The 18,593-nt window shown below is 42.1% G+C and overlaps 1 protein-coding gene across 3 annotated transcripts in view; it reads left to right on the top strand.

Annotated features, from left to right (window-relative positions):
* Nucleotides 1-4,026: 4,026 nt before the first annotated feature.
* Cflar (CASP8 and FADD like apoptosis regulator) overlaps nt 4,027-18,593 on the top strand; it is a 74,518-nt gene continuing 59,951 nt past the window's right edge. For all 3 annotated transcript variants that reach the window (XM_055616565.1, XM_055616563.1, XM_055616560.1), the window contains exon 1: nt 4,027-4,237. The gene's annotated coding sequence lies outside the window, so the exon portion shown is untranslated. The remainder of the gene's footprint in view (nt 4,238-18,593) is intronic.

Below are 18,593 nucleotides of genomic sequence, written 5' to 3'. Positions count from 1 at the left end.
TCCCTACATGGTGGACTCAACAACCTTCTGTAACTCCAGTTCCAGGAGTTCCACAACCTCCCTGGCCTCCTTGGGCACCAGGCACAAACGTGATACACAGACATATGTGTAGGCGAAACAACCAAACAGAAGTAATTTCTAAAATAAAAAATGAGGGCCTGAAAGAGTTTATTGAGAAGATATTCTTTCCTTGAGTAGTCAAGCCAATTAAAGTCAGAATGAGCAATCGTAAACGAGGCAGAAGAATATCTTAGTAAAACTCAAGTGGTACAATGGAATTACTAGAAACTGCAGTCATTCGCTAGCACAGCTGTGTTGTTGGTGAGAACTGTCCAGTTTATAAAAGCTGTCTTCTTGCACTGGAGGGAGGAAAAATACTCACTCTGTCCTTTTTATTTGTATTTTTTTACCAAGGAACTGATCCCATTCATGGTGGCTCTGCCCTCATCAGTGAATCTCCCAAAGCCTCTGTCTCTAAATACCATGACAGTGGAATTAAATGTCAACATATTTTAGGAGGACGCACATAGTCCACTGCATATTGGTTAGAATAACTAACAACAATGAGTGTTTTCAAGAAAGCAGCTTTTGTCTTTCAATCCTTGTTTCTGTAATGTTTAGGTCTGGTCTGTCCCTGCCTACTTTAAGCATCTTGTCAAGAACAATACATTGGATTTGCTTTTAAAAATACATTTATTGGTTTAATATCCTAACTGTCAATATAATCTGCTATGATGGATTGGTTTTGATAATTGTATCCTGATAAAGGGCAATTATAACACAATCTAAATTTGCATTGTGTTATCTGAATCTAAATTTTACATGATGAACATACAACAATTTGAGGTTAAGCAATGAACTGCTTTTTTTATGAAATGAAAGTGTGTAATGTCTAAATTGATAAATTTAAAAATAGCATTAAAAGGAAAAAAATAAAAACAGTGCCGAGAATACAGGGAAAGAAACAAAACAGTGGGGCCCCTAGAAGTGAGATGACTAACTCATTAGTAATTATATTGAGGGTATGTGGCTCAAAGTTAGTTGATTGGTTGAGACAAGGACACGCTCTGTAGTCCAGGCTAGCCTCAGACTCACAGAGATCTTCCTGCTTCCGCCTCCCCTGTGCTGGAGTTGCTCCAAAGTTTAAAACATGCCAATTAAAAGATAAATTTTGAACTCGGGTGGTGACTCGGTGGTTTTGTAAAGTGCTCGCTGCACAAGCATGAGGACCTGAGTTTGGATCTCCAGCACCCAGGAGAAGACAGGCACTGGGGTGCATGTCTGTCCCCCCAGTGCTGGGGAGACAGGGAAAGATGGCTCCTGAGGCCTTGCCGTCCATCACGCCCAAACACGCCCAAACGCCCAAACTCCGGGTTCAGTGAGAGACACTGTCTCAAAAAGTAAATAAGGGAGAGCAATAGTGAAGACACCAAACATCTGGCTTCCCCGTGAACAATAATCGATGCGTGCATCAGCACACATATGCAGCACACACACACACACACACACACACACACACACACACACAAGTTTGCTCTGGTCATGGTGCTGTGCGCCTGTAGGTCTAGCTACTTGAGACGCTGAAGCAGGAGGATAGAAAGTTGGAAGCCAACCTTGCTAATGTAGTGAGACCCTATCTAAAAGAAAGAAAGGACAGACAGCCCTAAAGGGTACTAGTCCCTATCTAATCTTAAATACCTGTGCAGAGCTTCAAAACAGCTGAAGCAAAAGTGAACAGAAGGGGAGAGAACCAGAGCTGCCGCTTGTAACACTCCCTTTTCGGTAATTGGTAGGACAAGTTGAAAACAAGGCCACAGAAGTCTTGAGCAACACTGCCGCCCAGCTTGATGTAATATTTATAGAACACTGGAACAAAAGCAGACCGCGCACTCCAAGTGTATGCAAGACATTTACCATGACATTATATTTTGGGCCGTGAAACCAGGATCAGTAGAGTTAACATGATTAGAGTCACACACACGGCTATGGGGGGAAAATATCACACAATATATACTCTCAAGCTACATAGAAATTAGACAATAATTAATCTCTGGAAATTTTCTCATTTAAAAATTGGTAGCCAAATGCTCAAAAACAAAACATAAAACAAAACAAAAGTTTTAGTTAGCATCTTTGTTGCTGTGATAAAACACTGACCAAAGGCAACTTGGGAAGGAAAGGATTTATTTCATCTTATAGTTCCATCACTGAGGAAAGCCAGGACAGGAACTCAAGGAGGAACCTAGCTCAGGAGGGAGCTGAAGCAGAGGCCGTGAGGGATGCCGCTTACTGGCTTGCTCCCCACAGCTTCCTCATTGTGCTTTTTTTAATACAGCCTAAGACCACATGCCCCCAGTGTACAGGCCCTCCCACATCAATCCTCCAAAGAAAATGTACCACAGACTCACCTCAAGGCCAGGCTGATGGAGGCAATTCTTTAACTAAGCTTCCCACTTCTCAGATGACCCTAGTTTATGTCAGGTTGTCAAATCTAACCAGCACAGACGTCTAGAGAATGCAGAAAATAACAGAAGAAAAGTGAGATCCTCAATACCAAAATTTGAGGACTGCAGGTAAGGCTATGTTTAGGCGTGGACAGGGGGGAAGTGAGCAATATGAGAGAGACAGGCAGGGCACAGAGAGAATGTCCCTTGAAGTCCTAGAGACTTAAAATACTAAAGACATTTTATATGCATCTTTAAGCCAGTAAACTTGGTGGTTTGATTAAACTGACACTGCTTGCTTCGTTGGTTCATTTTGTCTTGTTAGGTTTAAGGACTTGTACTTTTGACCATCTTTCTGTCTCTGCCTCCTGGGTTCTGCGGTTACAGGAAGATGTCACCACATCCAGCAATATTGTCTTTTTACAAGACAGACTGCCCGGCTGACAGTGTAGTTGAGTGTTTGTCTGTCATGTGCAAGGCCCTAAGTGTAATCCTAAGAATCCCTAAAAAATAAAACTGCAAAAGTTCCTGCAAGGAAATAACTGGAATGGCTTTGTAGCTACTAGAAATGTTTGCGGTTGGGGTAAGCATACATTCTCTTGCTGGGTTAAACAGAAGAACACACATTGAACTGCTCGATATGTTGAAAGTTAAAATGATACCATTTTTTTTTTGTCCTCCTGATTTACAGCTTCTTTTTATCCACCATGGTTTTTGCTGAAAGTAAAGAATAAAGTTTCCCATCTGCTCCCTGAATATTGAAAGTATTACTTTATTCCCCTCGTAGCTGCAAAGCACACCGACTCCTGCTGTCTTGCATGTTGCCATTATATAAACTAGTATGCACATATAAACTAGCATGTGGTTTTTGCTTTTCAAATATCACCAAAGTGCGATCAAATAATGCTAATTACACGAGCCTCGCCTCATAAATAAGCACTGTGCATGACAGTATGTGACAGTGTTCTTAGACCTACCTTGTGTGTAGGACAAGTCCATAGAATGAAAGTCACTAAACCAATAGTGACTTGGCTAATAAGTTTGAGGTTAGATTTTGAATACAGGATTATTTGAGAGCCCAGAGAAACACTGTGTTGTCTATCACAGTATTTCGATATTGTCTATACAGGACAAGCAAGACCACACACAGAAGTAAGGAGAAAGTACTTAAGCTTTCTACTTATTTTCACGTGTATCGGCTGATGAATCAAATCTGGCTGATTTTCTTCTCAGAACTGGGGATTGAGGCCAGTACCTCATTCTCTTTCTAATTTTAAGGTAGAGCCTCACTAAGCAGCCAAGGCTGACCTTGAACTCCTATGGTAACGGGTGCTGGTCTCCCAAGTACCCTGGGATTACAGCCCTGTGCCACGAGACTGAGATTTAAAGAAGAAACTCAAAATGGGGTTTTCTCTCACAAAGTAGATATGGCGTGGGTCCATAGAATTTAGGAAGAGATCTCCCAAGGGGAGGTGTGTTCTAAAGTCCAAAGGGGGATACAAAGGTCGTTCAGAAGATTGCTACAGGCTTCACATCACATGTGCTGTGCCGTGCAATTTATAATCCACAAGTTTCAAGCAAGTAACCTCCACTAAGCACATGAGTAGCTTAAAGAGATTTTTACAAAGAAACCGCTGATTGAGGCTAATCCCAACAGGGCAAGAACAAGCAAACGATAAAATAACACAGCTGTAGACTCTGCCAGCAGCGCTGGGTGTGCGATCTCAGCATGGGAAAATCTCCTTCCCTCCAAGGTATCAAGAAGACAGAAATGTGGACGTGGCGCTGCTAAGGTACAGGGAACCTTGCCCCAGGAGCGCGCTGATCTGGTAGCTTGGCTACTGATAGCACAGACTCAGCCTGATCAGAAAGGCCTTTAAAGCTGCATTCCATCTCTGTCCTGCCCTCCAGTCCTACAGTTATATATTTCCATGCACCTTTTCTGATAAAATTAACATACAGAATGTGAGCTCATTTAAAGAGTTTAATGCTTTTAGACTCTGTTGGAATAAGTTGCCTTTGCTGTGAAGAAGCAATGTTAAGCAGGGCCTTTGTAGTAACAACAGAAATCCCCATATTTCAAGATCTCCATGTTTTTCCTGTTTAATCTTACATGCAACAAAATGAAGTAATTCTTTTGAAATATCCCACAAGTTACAAAACTAACTGGAGAGAATTTTAGTTGTTGCCAAAGACGTACGTTTCTGGGGATTTATATTGCATAATAAGAACGTTATGTACACTTAAGATATAAATCGGGTCTTGTGCCGTTTGAAATGTCATATACTGTCATGTTTTGTTTTAAAACTGAAGTAGTAATTCTTAGCCATAGGCCAAACCAAGCTTCTCAAAACAGTTATGTCTGAAAAGAAATACCCTGAGCTTAGGCCTTTATAAGTTATACTGCTTGTCAATTATTAATTTAAATCACAATATAAAGAAAGGTTTTAATAGCCACTGTGAATGTGTCACTTACTTTATATTTAACTACTTGGTTGCAACTGAATTTGGAAATAATAAGAGCATCTGGTGCTTTCTGCAGATTTGATAATCAAACATCTTTAAATTTTCTTTTTTAATATACTGGTAAAGCATTTTCTTGTTTGGAGTAACAAGGAGATGAAAACTTTTTAATTATGTATTTAATTGAATCACAGACTTGAAAGAATGTTTTGTGTGATTACAGTTCTTGTAATATATATGTATGTATATATATATTTGATTTCACTATTATCGTGTTTCAAATTTTCCTTGGCAAACACTAACTGCTCAGGGACGCAATCCTGAAGGCCAGCTCCGTGGCTCAGAGTAACCATAGCGATAATGGTCCTAAAAATAAAGAGTGCTTCTGTCGGCACAGATGGAACCATCTTTCGAAGGGAGCTTCGGGGTCTCAGGCAGTGATGTCACCCGGACCTGGGATTTCACGAGATAGAAACAAACACCACAGCATGAGGGCCTGTTATGGATGTAAAGGCTTAAAATTGGATATTATAATCAGACAAGACATAATTTTAATCTAAAATGTAACCCAAAAACACTACATAATTTTCAGTGAGAGAAATATTGCAGCTCCCTTATTTAAAAATGGGGAATTCACTGAATTAATGCCTATACATGAGATCACAAAGGACCTGTAGTGATGACTTCGACATAGACTTCAGAGTCAGGAAACATTTTCTTGTTTGTTTGTTTGTTTGTTTGTTTGTTTGTTTTGAGACACGGTTCCTCTGTGTAGTCCTGGCTCTCCTGGAACTCACTCTGTAGCCCGGGCTGACCTGGAACTAAGAGATCCAACTGTCTCTGCCTCCTGAGTGCTGGGACTAAAGGCGTGTGTCACTACACCCGGATAGGAAGCATTTTCTTTTAAATCCAATGGCAAGGACATGACAACTGAGCCAGGCCTACACATTGACACGTAAGATACAACTCCCCTGCTCATTAATGCTAAAATCACTGCTCAACGTGGGTCTAGAACAGTTTACGTTAAGTCCTGCCAATGACTCCACCTATGGCTATTGCATGTAATAAACACTTCTCTTTTAACATGCGGCTCTCTTTTGGAGGTGGTAGGAGTGGCGGTGGTAGTGATAGGTGCTATTGTTGGGGGATGCGCGCGCATGCGCGCATGCACACATGAGCCAGAACTTGTGCGCAGCTTGCTTTTGGGAGTCACTTCTCTCATGAGTCTTGAAAAGAGAACTTAGGTTGTCGGGCTCTGCAGAAAGTACCTTTACGTTACCTACTGAGTTACTGAGTTATCTTGTCAGCTCTGTTGTTTTTTGAGCTGTCAAAATCGTAAGAAATAGAAACTGACAGGCAAATGATGGGACGTACGTGCCCAGCTTCTTCCAGACATCAGAATCAAGGAGACTCCCAACTAGAACAGCATCTAACATTTCAGCACAGTTTCTTTGAACTTTGTTCATTCATTTCACAAATATTTATGGAGCACCTCGAAAGTGCCAGCATTTTTCATTGCACTTGGGACACTTCAATGGACAAAGCATACTTCTCTGACTGCTTGCATGCCAATGCAAAGCGTGCTCTCTCTTCCTCCCTCTCTCTCCTTCTCATACTATTAGTGGGGATTTGTACTACCTAGCAAGCCCCAGAGAAATTATTTCTACATGAAGTATATTTTACCAACCAGTCTTTTCCAAGAACATAAATATGAGATTGTGGTTTGAATCAGAGAAATTTGACTAAATTTTTACCTTTCCTCCTTTTCTCCTCTCACCTTTCACCGTGCTTCTCATGCCCCCCCCCCATTCTTCCTTTTCTTTCTTCTTTCTTCTCCCTTCTCCCTTCTCTTTCCTCCTTGTGAAAAGGAATACAGGCTTCTCTCAAGCTCTCTCATCCCAGCGGCCCACGTTCTAGGGTTACAGGCACAAGACACAGATGGGCTTTGAGGTTCGATTGTTTGGGGGGACATGGTGATGGGTGGAAGAATGAGACAAGGTCTCATGTAGCCCAGATGGCTTCAAACTTGATATGTAGCCAAGGATGTCCCAAAACTCCTGATCCTCCTGCTTCCACTCCTAAGAGCTGGGATTGTAGGCATGCAGTACCCAGCCCAGATTATCACATCTGGCTCCTGACGACATCTAGTCCCAATAGCTGCACAGAATGCTGTCCTGTACTAACAGAACACACCTTGCCCTGTCTTGTCGCTCAGCCATTTTCATTATTTGTTTTATTCTTCTTTATCAGATTATGAATCTTAAAAAAACACTTTACCTTATTTAGCCTTTAATCTTCTATACACTAAACTGCACGTGTTAAATGATCAACAGCTGTCTAATGTGGACTTAATTTAATTCCTTAATGAACACTTTAATCATAATTCTTTTTTGAAACAGTCTCACCATGTAGTTTAGGCTGACCTGGAACTTGTGGCAATCCTCCTGACTCAACCCTTGAGTGCCAGAATTACAGGCTTGAACCTGAACCTCTACCTGGCTAATAAGTTTTCTGAGTGTGAATTCTCATTGAAAGAGCTAATATGCACTTACACTAATATTTTTACAATACTTTGTGAAAAAAAAAACCTTCATAAATATTTAGTAAATTGAACTGAAAATGTTTGAAATTATTTCACTCTTCTAATTTTCAAATCAGTCTTTTCAGGAGTGTAAAGTTATCTTTTACCTGAGGGTCAAAAATCAGTCCAGGAAAGACAGACAGACAGCAGCAGTAGCTGAGTTTCAGTATATAATGTTTCTCTTCCATCCCATTTATATAAATATTTTTCAGACAGCAACTCACTAAATAGCCAAGGCTGAATTTGAGCTCATCACTCAACAACTTCCTTCCTTGGCCTCCCTATTGGAGAGATTACAGGCCTGAGCTACTTGGCTTAGAAATCTCCATCTGAGCTGGACACGGTGGCTCACACCTCTAGTCCCAGCACTTGGGTAGGCAGAGGCAGGGGGATCTCTATGAACTCGAGGCCAGCCTGGTATACAAAGCAAGCCCAGAACAGCCACAGAGAAACCCTGTCTGGAAAAACAAAACAAAACAAAACAAAAAATCTCCTTCTGATCAAACTAGATAATATCCAATTTATGCATTGATTCCCTCTCCTTTTGATATTCTTTCTCCCCTTCCATTATCTTTTAAGTTCAATTAATTGTTAGTAGTAAGAATAATAAAGGACATGATTAAATGAATAATTCTAAAGCATATTAAAACCAATCAGCTGTATACATAGACTACTGAGAAGTGCAGAGACATGCATGATTGACTGGTAATGGGGTAGACATTTCCTGGTCATGTCAACTTCTTGGCAGTATTGTCTTTGTTCAGGGTCCTATGGCCTCTATAGGCCACAAGAAATAGCGAGGCCAGGGTGCATGCCTTTAATCCCAGCACTCAGGAGGCAGAGATAGGTTGATCTCATGAATTCAAGGCCAGCCTGGTCTACAGAGCAAGTCTAGAACAGCCAGAGCTACACAGAGAAACCCTGTCTCCAAAAACCAAAAACTAATAAATTAAGTAAATTAAATTAAATATTTTTTTAAAGGAAACATGAGGCATCTGCTTGCTAAGCCGGAAGCCACAGAGGTTTAACTACACAATACCACAAAACGCCAGAGTGCATCAGTGATGGCTGAAATCCCAGGCTATCTCTCCGCCCCCTTTTCGGTTTTATTGGGACCTAATTCCTGTCCAGCTGTTGAAGTCCCACGCCTTCAAGCCCCCACAGTGATGCTTAGACTTCAGTTACGATTTGCTCTCGTTTCTCCGTGCTTGTCTGTGTTCTGTCCGCTGGACTGTGAACTCCTTGAGGCCAAGGCCAGACAGTTTTGTGTTTATTTTGTACTCCTGCCTTCTCACTCACCCTGGGTGATGAAGCTCACCAACTAAGAGTAGAGTTCTGCTCTAGGATTCCTTTGACTGTCGCTTGCTTTGCGGCTCCCTAAGGCGGTGATGGGATGGCTCATTTCTTGGTTATGCGTATAGGTCACAGGCAGGTGCGTTGGTGTGGCATGCAGCTGGCATATATCTGAATGGTGTTGACAAAAAATATGTGAAAGGATTATTTTTATTGACAATACTAGAAGGAAAAATTAAAAATTAGAAAAGGCTCTCAGCAATACTTTATCTAACTTGTACAAAAGTGCCCTATTCATATTATTAGATCCGGCTCAGTGTTGGTTGGCTATGGGAAGCAAGCATACATAGTTCTTGTAAGTCATATTTGATGTGAGAGTTTATATTTCAATCCAGGCGACTAATTTATAAGACAAGTTGAGATTCTCAGCTTCCCGCTTGATGAACCGAGCGTTGCAGTCAATTGGACCCGGACCTCTTTTAGAATAGGGATGCACAGTCAGAGTTTTAAAGTCCTTTCTGGGAAATTTTCACGGGAAATCTAGTAGAAAAGCTGGATGGTAAAGTCTGTTGGAAATGAGTGCACAGGTCTGGGACAAAGGGTTCTTGTCAAATCGTGTCAAGAGAGAGTGCTGAGAGCCAAAGCCAGAAAATCCTGTCCAAACGGATTGTGAAAAGCAGGTTGTGCAAGAATGTAAGTATGGATTAGAATTCAAGAGATCAGCCCCACTGCCAAGCAGGCAAAGAAAACAGCCCTGAACAGCCAGTGGCAGGCCATCTAGAGGGAAGCTGGTGACAGTGGCTGGAACCCCGGTGTTAGGACTGAACCGGTCACCTTAAAGAGTCTGTAATGGAGTGGGCAGGAATCTTCATGTGCCAGAAAGTCTCAACGCCACCATGACTTTAAGTTCAGTCAGGCTCTGGCCAAGGGAAAAATGACAAGACAGATTGACAGGTCAGTCCTGTTCAGGGGCATATTGTGGCAATACATTATGATAAAAATATCTCTTAAGAGAATGGGACATTTTCTGGAACTCACAGCCAGAGTTAATCTGATCTCAAGGTCGGTTAACACTTTGGACTTCTAACCTCAGCCTTTATCCTTAGCCTGTTTGCTTAACTAGCTTTTAAGAGAACAGTACGACAATCAACTTTTTTTGCCTTGCATTTCCCATGTAATCAACATTTACAACATAAGATAATACGTAGCTATAATCTTAAGTTATCTTCTCTTCCATGCCTCTGATCCAAGAGTAATGCATGTGTGTTTTTCTACTCATTTGCTGCATGCAAACAGCAAACAGGCTGAACGTGACTTTATAAATGAATGTCCACCAAAAATGACAAAAGCGGCATATAAATACTGCTTCATCATCTGGAATTCCTCTTCATCTTAGCCCAGGGCAATAATATACACTCACCCTGGAAATCCCTTCCCGCTCCCCAGGGTTCGTATAGCCTTTGTTCACCCCCAAATAAACACACACAAGCTGTTTCACTGAATATCGTCTAAGAGCTGTTGTTTCCTTGGGAGAGCTAGAAATCTCCAAGAAGGCCTTCTCCTCTCACATCCCAGCTGGGCTGGAATCCTGCAGACCCCATCTGTTCAGGCTCAGCTTCATCCTTCCCAGCCCAATGTGCTGTGGGGCGTCTGGATGCCCCGGGGGAGAAGCGGAGCTCAGAGCCACAATCAATGATTTTTTTTAAACTGCTTGTTATCTTGGTCAGTCGGAGCCAGTGACTCAATCTTTTATAAAACTCTGTTGAAGTTTTCTGTAAAGTATCCCTCATGCCTTCCCCATGTCATGTGCTGTTCAAAGAGAAGTAAAGTCCTCTGTGAGGGACAAACACACACACAGATGCATAGACAGACACAAGGACTAGACCAGGCTGACAAGACAGCACCCAGGCAGGCACAGATTCTGACCCATACAGCAGAGAGACAGGGAAGGACAGAAAACACAGGGAAGGCAAGGTAGAGAATCCAATACAGGCTCAATCTTGGTTAATGACGCCAAGCAGAAGTGCTTCGACTTCTTCCCTTAATGCAGCATGGATGTGTAGTGGATGACTCAGAATTTATTACTAACGTGTTTAATCTACTCTGCATGTCACAGTCAGTAAGCAATTGATCATCATGTTTTTTTGTTTTGTTTTGTTTTGTTTTTTGGTGTAGTTTCACTTGTGACTTTTGTACTGAGCATTTATTGAGCTTCTTTGATCGATGGGTTTACAGTTTTCAACAGATTCATAAATTTTCAAGCCTTATTTGTTCAAGCATTTATCTTGTCCCTTCACGTCCTCCTCCAGGAAATTTAGTTGTATAGAAATTATCCCCCTGAGGTTGTCCACAGCTTTTCTGGTAGCCCATTTATTTTGTTCTTTCTGGCTCTCTCTCTCTCTCTCTCTCTCTCTCTCTCTCTGTTTCAGTTTGAATGGTCTGTACAGGTTCACTAATATTTTCTTCTTCAGTTTTCAATCTGCTGTTAATACCATGTGATGCATTTTTCATCTCAAGAACAGTGATTGAACAGTGATTGAAGGTAGAACTTTACTTTCTTGTCTGTGTATATGTACCCACGTGTATGTGTAGGCATATATGAGTACACAAGGAGAAACCAGAGGTTGGTGTCTTGAGTCTTCCTCCCTTGCTCTCTAGCTTATTTAGTTTTTAGTGTCATTTTTATTTTTAATTACATGTAAGTATGTATGTACTGTGTGTATGTGTGCAAGCATATGTGTGTGTGCATGAGATGGTATTGTATGGCGTGGCATGTACATGGAGGTTAGAAGCCAGCTTACGGAAGTTGGTTCTCTCTTTCCGCCGTGTGTATCTCAGAGGGTCAAACTCAGGTCTGGCAGGCTGGACTGCAGGTGCCTTTCCTAGCTTAGCCGGTTCACTGACCTCGCTGCCGTAGGTTTTTTGAAGCAGGGTCTCTCACTGACGCGGGAGCTCACTGATTGGGCGAGACTGGCTGGACGGTGAGCTTTAAGAGTGCTCTTGTCTCTGCCACCACCGGAGAGCTCCATCACGCTAGCTTTCTAGGTGGGAGTTAGGCAGCGCATGCTCAGCCGCCATGCTTACAGCACGAGCACTTGACCGAGCTCTCTCCAACCTCCATCAAGAATTTTAACATAGGCCAGACACTGTGGCACACACTTTTAGTCCTAGCACTCCAGAGGCAGAGGCAGATGGATCTCTATGAGTTTGAGGCCAGCATAACCTGTATAGTAAGTTCCAGGACAGCCAGAGCTACATAATAGCTAGAGCCTATCTAAAAATAAAAATGAATAAAAAAATTAAAGAAGAAAGAAAGAAAGAATTTTAACTTTGTAACTCCTAAGACCTTATGTTCAAGTACTTTTTATATCTTTGATGTCTTAACATGCTCTTTCTTTTATCATTGAATGTGTGAAATATAGTCATAGTATCTCTTTTAATATTTCTATATACTAACTGTATTGCCTGTGGCATTTCTCTTTTTTATTTTTAGGATTATAACTTAATTATGTTTCTCCTTTTCCTTTCCTCCCTCACATCCACCTCCCATACAACCCTCCCTGTTCTCCTTCAAATTCATGGCTATTTTTTCTCACTGATTATTATTGCATGTGTATATGTATTTGTATAGACATATATATTACTAACCATAATCTGTTGTTAATGCTGTTTGTATGTATGTTTTCAGGGCTGATCTTTTGTCACTGGAAAAATACTTAGTGTGTTCTTCCTGTAATTCTTCGTGTAGGGTTGAGGCCTTGTGGGCTTTTTTCTGTCCAGTTCGACCTGCTCATGTGTCATCTTTGTCCAGCTCATGTTTGTGCAGTCATGTTGGTGAGACTTTATTGGTGTATCTTCTGATGCTACTAGAAGACACAACTTCACAGCAAATTCCCTGATCCTCCGAATCTTACAATCATTCCACCACTTCCTCTGAGCCTCAGATGCAGGAGTGTTTTGTAGATGTGTCCATTGGGACACATTGGTCCATTGGGCTCCTCAACTCTGCATTTTGATTGTTTGTTGTTTTTTTTTTTTTTTTTTTTGCAGTGGTCTCTATCTGTTGCAAAGAAAAGTTTTCTTGATGAGGGGTGAAGACTACACTTATCTGTGGGTTCAAAGACAAGTTTTTATAGGTTATTGTTACTACTTATTCTGGTTTAGTAAATTGGCGGTTGTAGATTCTCCTCCGGTAACCATGACTTCACTAGCACTGGGTCGTTAGCTAGGTCCCATTACCAGGCATGGTATCCCTCTTGTTGAGCAGGTTTTAGATCCAGTTAGAAATGTAATGATTTCCACAAAGGTGTGTGTCCATTACTGCAAACACAGGGTTATTGTGTCATGCTGGTCATTGGTGTGGTTCAAAGGCATAGTGGTCGAGCAGGAGTACTGATCGCCTTTCTTTAGAAGCTTGCCTAGTGCCTTCTGATGTAATGAAAGTTAGTCCTCAGGGAGGGGCTGTTCAAATCAGTTCCAGCCCAGGGTTCTCTGGGCTGTTTCCAAAGTGCATGGAGTCTCTGGCAGTGATGACTTACCTGCTACCTCGGGGGTAACTGATGGCAACAGCAATAGGCTGCATGCTTGGAGAATCTTTTAGACAGCCCTGGCCAACAACTCCAAAAAAGGCTTCTCATGGCTGGGATTGGGGTTTTGTTAAGTAGTCTTTGGCTCTTAGAGGGAGCACTGTCATCTCAGATGGGAAAAGTTCATTAAAACTTTTATGTCACAGCCAAACTTTGAGCAGAGTCTTATGGAAGAGTTGGGGGATAGAAGGACCCTGAGGAGACAGGAGCTCCACAAGAAGATCAAAAGAGCCAACAAATCTGGGATCAGAGAGGCCTGCAGAGACTGATGCAGGCCATCAGGACCTGCAGGGACCATGCAGGGAGAGGACCTCAGCCTCCTGCTCAGATGTAGCCAATAGGCAGCTCAGTCTCCATGTGGGTCTCCTAGTAAGGGGAACAGGGGCTGCCTCTGACAATGGACTCTGTTGCATGCTCCTTGATCACGCCCACCAGCTGGGGTGGTCTTGCTAGGCCACAGAGGAAGAGGATGCAGGAAGTTTTGGAGAAGTCCTTGATAGTCTGTGGCCAGTTGGTAATGGAGGTGGGCTCCCCTTTCTGAGGTGATGGGGGGTAGAGTAAGGGAGGGGGGGACCAGGAGGAGATAAGGGAGGAGGATATGATTGGGATGTAAAGTGAATTAAAAGAAAACTCTTTATGTATCTTTACTTACTGAACTTCATGCATTACAATTTTTAGGTGATAGCATGTGTCTTTGTAGATTTTTCAGACATCTTTATTATTATTTTATCCATCTCCCTCTTTGTACTGTATTTACCTCATTCCTCTTCTCTAAGGAGCCTTCCCTTCCCCAGTTCCCCATCAGATCACTCATAGCCTGCTAATACCCCTTTATCCTCCTCTCACCTTTTTCTCTATTTACCTTCTTCCACATTCCTGAGGATCCCTCTTTTCCATCTGTTTTAATATTTATATATTCTAATTTTATTATCTGTGGAATGTCTAAGCCTACTTCAATTGATTGTTCCTTTCTTATGATAGAACATATTTTTCTTACTCTTTATATTTTCAATTTTTTAAACACTTGAGATTATAAAGTTATCTTATGATGTATGTTTTTGTATTTCTCTCTATATTTTTAAGCCTTATTTTCATGTGGTTAGGCTTTGCTTTGTGGACCAGAATTCACTTTGGTCTGGGGCTAATGTCTACCCACCTCTAAGAGGTCCACAAATGTTGGGATTTTCTATTCTGTTTAGCACAGACTGAAACTATTCCTGTCTCTGTGCGAGCTTTGGAAATCGGTGCCTCTCTCCCAGCAGGTGGTTCCTCTCTTAGTCATAGGCACTGATTAGCACTCAGCGGAACATGTGAGGGGGACTTGGCAGGTCCCCGTGACCATCTCTTTACACAGCGCTGTCTCCTCTGGTACTTTGTCCTACAAACTCTAGTCACCGAGGACTTTGTATTTTTCAGTGAAGAAGACACTCAGTTCTTACTTCTCGACACGACCTAGAAACTCTTTGTAGACAGAAAGCTAGGATGAATACGGGCCTCTGTCAAGATCACTGCCCTGCATTGCCTGATGACCAGCATCTGGAGATTGAGAGCACGCTTTGCAGATCTAGATTAGTTATGTCAGGCAGAGGGGTGCCTTGGGTACCTTTCTGTGGCTGTGAAAAATAAAACACCCTGACAAAAACAACTTAATCGAGAAAGGATTTCTCTTGACTTACAGTTCCATAGGGACACAGTTGATCATGGCAAGGAAGGCATGGCAATAGGGGGAGAGAGAATGGCAGCTGATACAATGGTCTTCCACTGATACACTTTCTACAGCAAGACTTCACTTCTTCGAAGTGCTACAACTTTCCCAAATAGAGTACCAGCTGACTATAAAGAGTTCAAATATCTGTGCCCATGATCACATTTCACGTGCAAACTACAACAGCCCACCCTTTATCCCCACGGGCTCGTAGCCATTTCTCGTTGCAAAATGCATCTTGTCCAATTTCCAAAGTACCAACACTGTTCGAAACTCAAAAATTTCAAAGACTCTTCAGAGACTCAAGGCAATCTCTTAACTGTGATACCCTCTAAAATAATATTTTAAAAAGCACGCATACTTCCGACATATACAGGGTATACATTCACATTCCAAAAAAAGAAAAAAAAAAGAAAAAGAAAAGAAAGAATGGGGACATGGCAAGGAAAATCAGATCAAAGAAGGACCAAAACCTGGAAGGGCAGACACCATATCCTGTGGTTCCATGTCTGGCAGCTGAGTCTCATAATGGATGCATCTTTGCTCCAAAAGGCATGGGTGGCCCTGCCACTTCAGTGTTGTCACCCATGGCATGGTCTCTCTCTCTCGGGCTGGCTCCACTCCATGTGTGCATCTTTCTCAGGTGGACGACCCATGATTTGTACCCCTCTGCTATCCTGGAGTCTCTACTGCGTCTAAGGCTGTTTTCTCCTCACAACACTGTGCAGTGGCCTCTCAGGTTTTCCATGTAAGGATTCCAACTCTATGAAATGTTACCTGACCTCAGGTGGCCTCGCTGACAGAGGGTACACCAGTTCAGCTTGTTGCAGCATATGGCAACTTCTGGTACGGACTGTGTTCAAGCTCTGTGCACTGAGGCCAAGGTAGCTAACTAATATCCGTTCACTTTCCATACTATGGAATGGTTTTTGAGAAGTAGCTGCCAAGCTAGAGAGAAAGCTCTTCCAGCCTGACTGTGACCTTACCGTGACCGAAGTGGCTAGTTTTCACCTGTGAGGTGCATGTGGCGGTGTATTGTGTTCTTTTAAAGTCACAGCTTTCAAGAAGTAGGTGTTCTTCCTTGACACTTTCCCCATTTGATGGCCAACCAGTTAGAAGGACAGATGCCTTGGGAAGGATGAAGCTACACTATGAAGTGTCTTTGTCCCTCAAACCTCTTGTATGGGTGGAGGATGCACACTAGAAATACTTGCCCTGACTGTCCAGGTAAAGGAAAACAACAACAACAAAACCCAACCTCTGCAGCATTAAAACACTACAGATTGGGGATTACCTTGTCAAATCAGGCAGTATCACCCAACTGATACAGGGAACGCCTGTAGGGCAGACACTGTCCTAGGTGCTGAATTGACAATGCGAAACAGAGGAGTTACAGTCTCTTGCCCTTGTGAATCTTGCTCAGGAATAAACTCGATGGGTGGGTGGGGGGCCTTATTGCACACCAGGCAAGACTCTACCTCTGAGCTATACCTGGGCTCTGATCTTCCAATATGAATTATTAAGCAATAAATATACAAAACAAACAAGAAAAGAGACAGAAACAGAGTTATACCTTTCCGAACACCGACCTGGTTAGTTTCTTCTCATATACTGATTGGCTAGACCGCCCATCTGGCTAGGGCGTTGCCAGGGCTCTGCCTACCTCTGGCCCTCACAGTGCTTATAGATGCAAGTGACCACACACGGCTGTCATCGGGCGCAGGGTCCCATGCTTGCATGGCAGGCACTTTGCCAGCCGAGTCATCTTTCCAGCGCCTCTGCCGCATCTTCAACATTTCCAGGAATAACAATTGACTTACTGAGACTGTTCCCTCTTAGTTTCACAGCCATGTTTTTCTTCAGGCAGCTGTCAAAGCCCCCACTAGTTTCCAACCTTCCTCCCCCAAGTACTGTAGTTTGGCTTTCTCCCTTGTTCTTGCTTTTAATTTATAAATAAAAATTTTAGTAAGTATTATTTTTACTGTAGAATTTAGTACTTTCATATGTTATTAATCATCAAAGTGGTATTTTCCCAGTTGTTTGATGTCGTCATTTAAGTGAATTCCTCCAAATAACTCAACTCCACAAAGCTTAAGCTTGCTTTCGCATTTGAATCATTTTGCACAAAAAGCCTTTTGAAATGCATTCAATATTTTTTTTTCTCCCTCTTGAAATAGCACACACAGAACAGCCTTTAACCTTTGGCTGACTCAGGCGCTGATTGAAAGCATCTGTTATTGTACTGGTCCATGGCACAAAGATGCCCGGATGCTAGATGACTCCAGATGCCTCTTCTGACATGTTCATCATCCATTCTTTTGCCCTGTCTGCAGCCAGCTGCCACTGTTGCTCCTGATCCATCTCTGGAAGCTCTCTCCAACCCCCCTTAACTCACAGCTCCTAATAATCTAGGAAATCAGCCAAAGAACTTGTTAGCATTTGTGATAAAAATAACTAGACCCCAAGGATCTTAAAAATAAACTGAATTAATTTAATGGTACCTTTTTGCACACTTCAGTGTCTCTTTTTTCTTCCTGGTTCTGTTTGCTAAAATTTATTTCATGACAAGGTATTGCCTTCTAAGCATACCCCATACGCATTGTCAGTAAAATAATATGCATTATGCATAACTATATACAAACACATGCATAATGCAGCAGTCAGTAAGTTTTATGTCTACCTGTCCTCCTGGGGAAGTCTTTGAGAACAGAGCTGTTTCTTTGTAAAGTACCTGAAATGTAGTAAGAGCTCAAAAATGTTTTTTTTTTTTTCCAATGAATTAACAGCTCTTATAGTATAGTGTCCTGGAATAGTAACAAATTTTAAAAATGTATTTGCTTCTTTGTATGTATGTATGTATGTATGTATGTATGTATGTATGTATGCATGTATGTATTTATTTATTTTCACTTTCTCCTTTTTATTGAGTCCAGGGCTCCAACTAGCCCATGGAATGATGTCACCCACATTCTCCTCAGTGAAAACCTCTGGCAACGTTCTCACAGACACCCCAGAGGAATGTCTCCTGGGCAGTTCTAAGCCTTGTCAAGTTGAGAGTCATCCCAGATGGTTTTTACCTTTCTGAAATGCAGAAGGCAAGGATATTTCCTAGCAAAGCGAGAGAGTCAAGGCAAAGGCTTGTGGGGAGTCTAAGAAGTCGGAGGCGACCAAGCAGAAGAAGAGTTTGACTGATTAGAAGAATAGAAATTTCTGGCCACAATAAAAGACTAATGAGATGGGAATACGACGTGTTGCTCAAATGGCTTTATTTCACTTCTGTGATGGGGTGCAGAGACAACAGATGCTTTGCTTCATTTACGTTTGCAGCTTTCCCAGCAGGATGCATGGCACAGGAATTGAGGGCAGTGAAAAGGATAATTAAAAAGTTGGTCTGAATGCTAAGCTTCAAAAGGAAAAAATTACAAAGAGAAGAGACCTATTAGACAGTGGAGAAATGTGATGATGAGTCAGGAAGCCAAGTATTTATAAAAAGAGGAAACTGGACCTGAGGAGGGTTACCA

The sequence above is a fragment of the Psammomys obesus genome, unplaced genomic scaffold (assembly GCF_907164565.1).
Source record: "Psammomys obesus unplaced genomic scaffold, mPsaObe1.curated_primary_1811, whole genome shotgun sequence".
NCBI classification, from domain to species: domain Eukaryota; kingdom Metazoa; phylum Chordata; class Mammalia; order Rodentia; family Muridae; genus Psammomys; species Psammomys obesus.
Note: the sequence above shows the minus strand (reverse complement) of the source record. Positions and strands in the feature narration are given on the sequence as shown.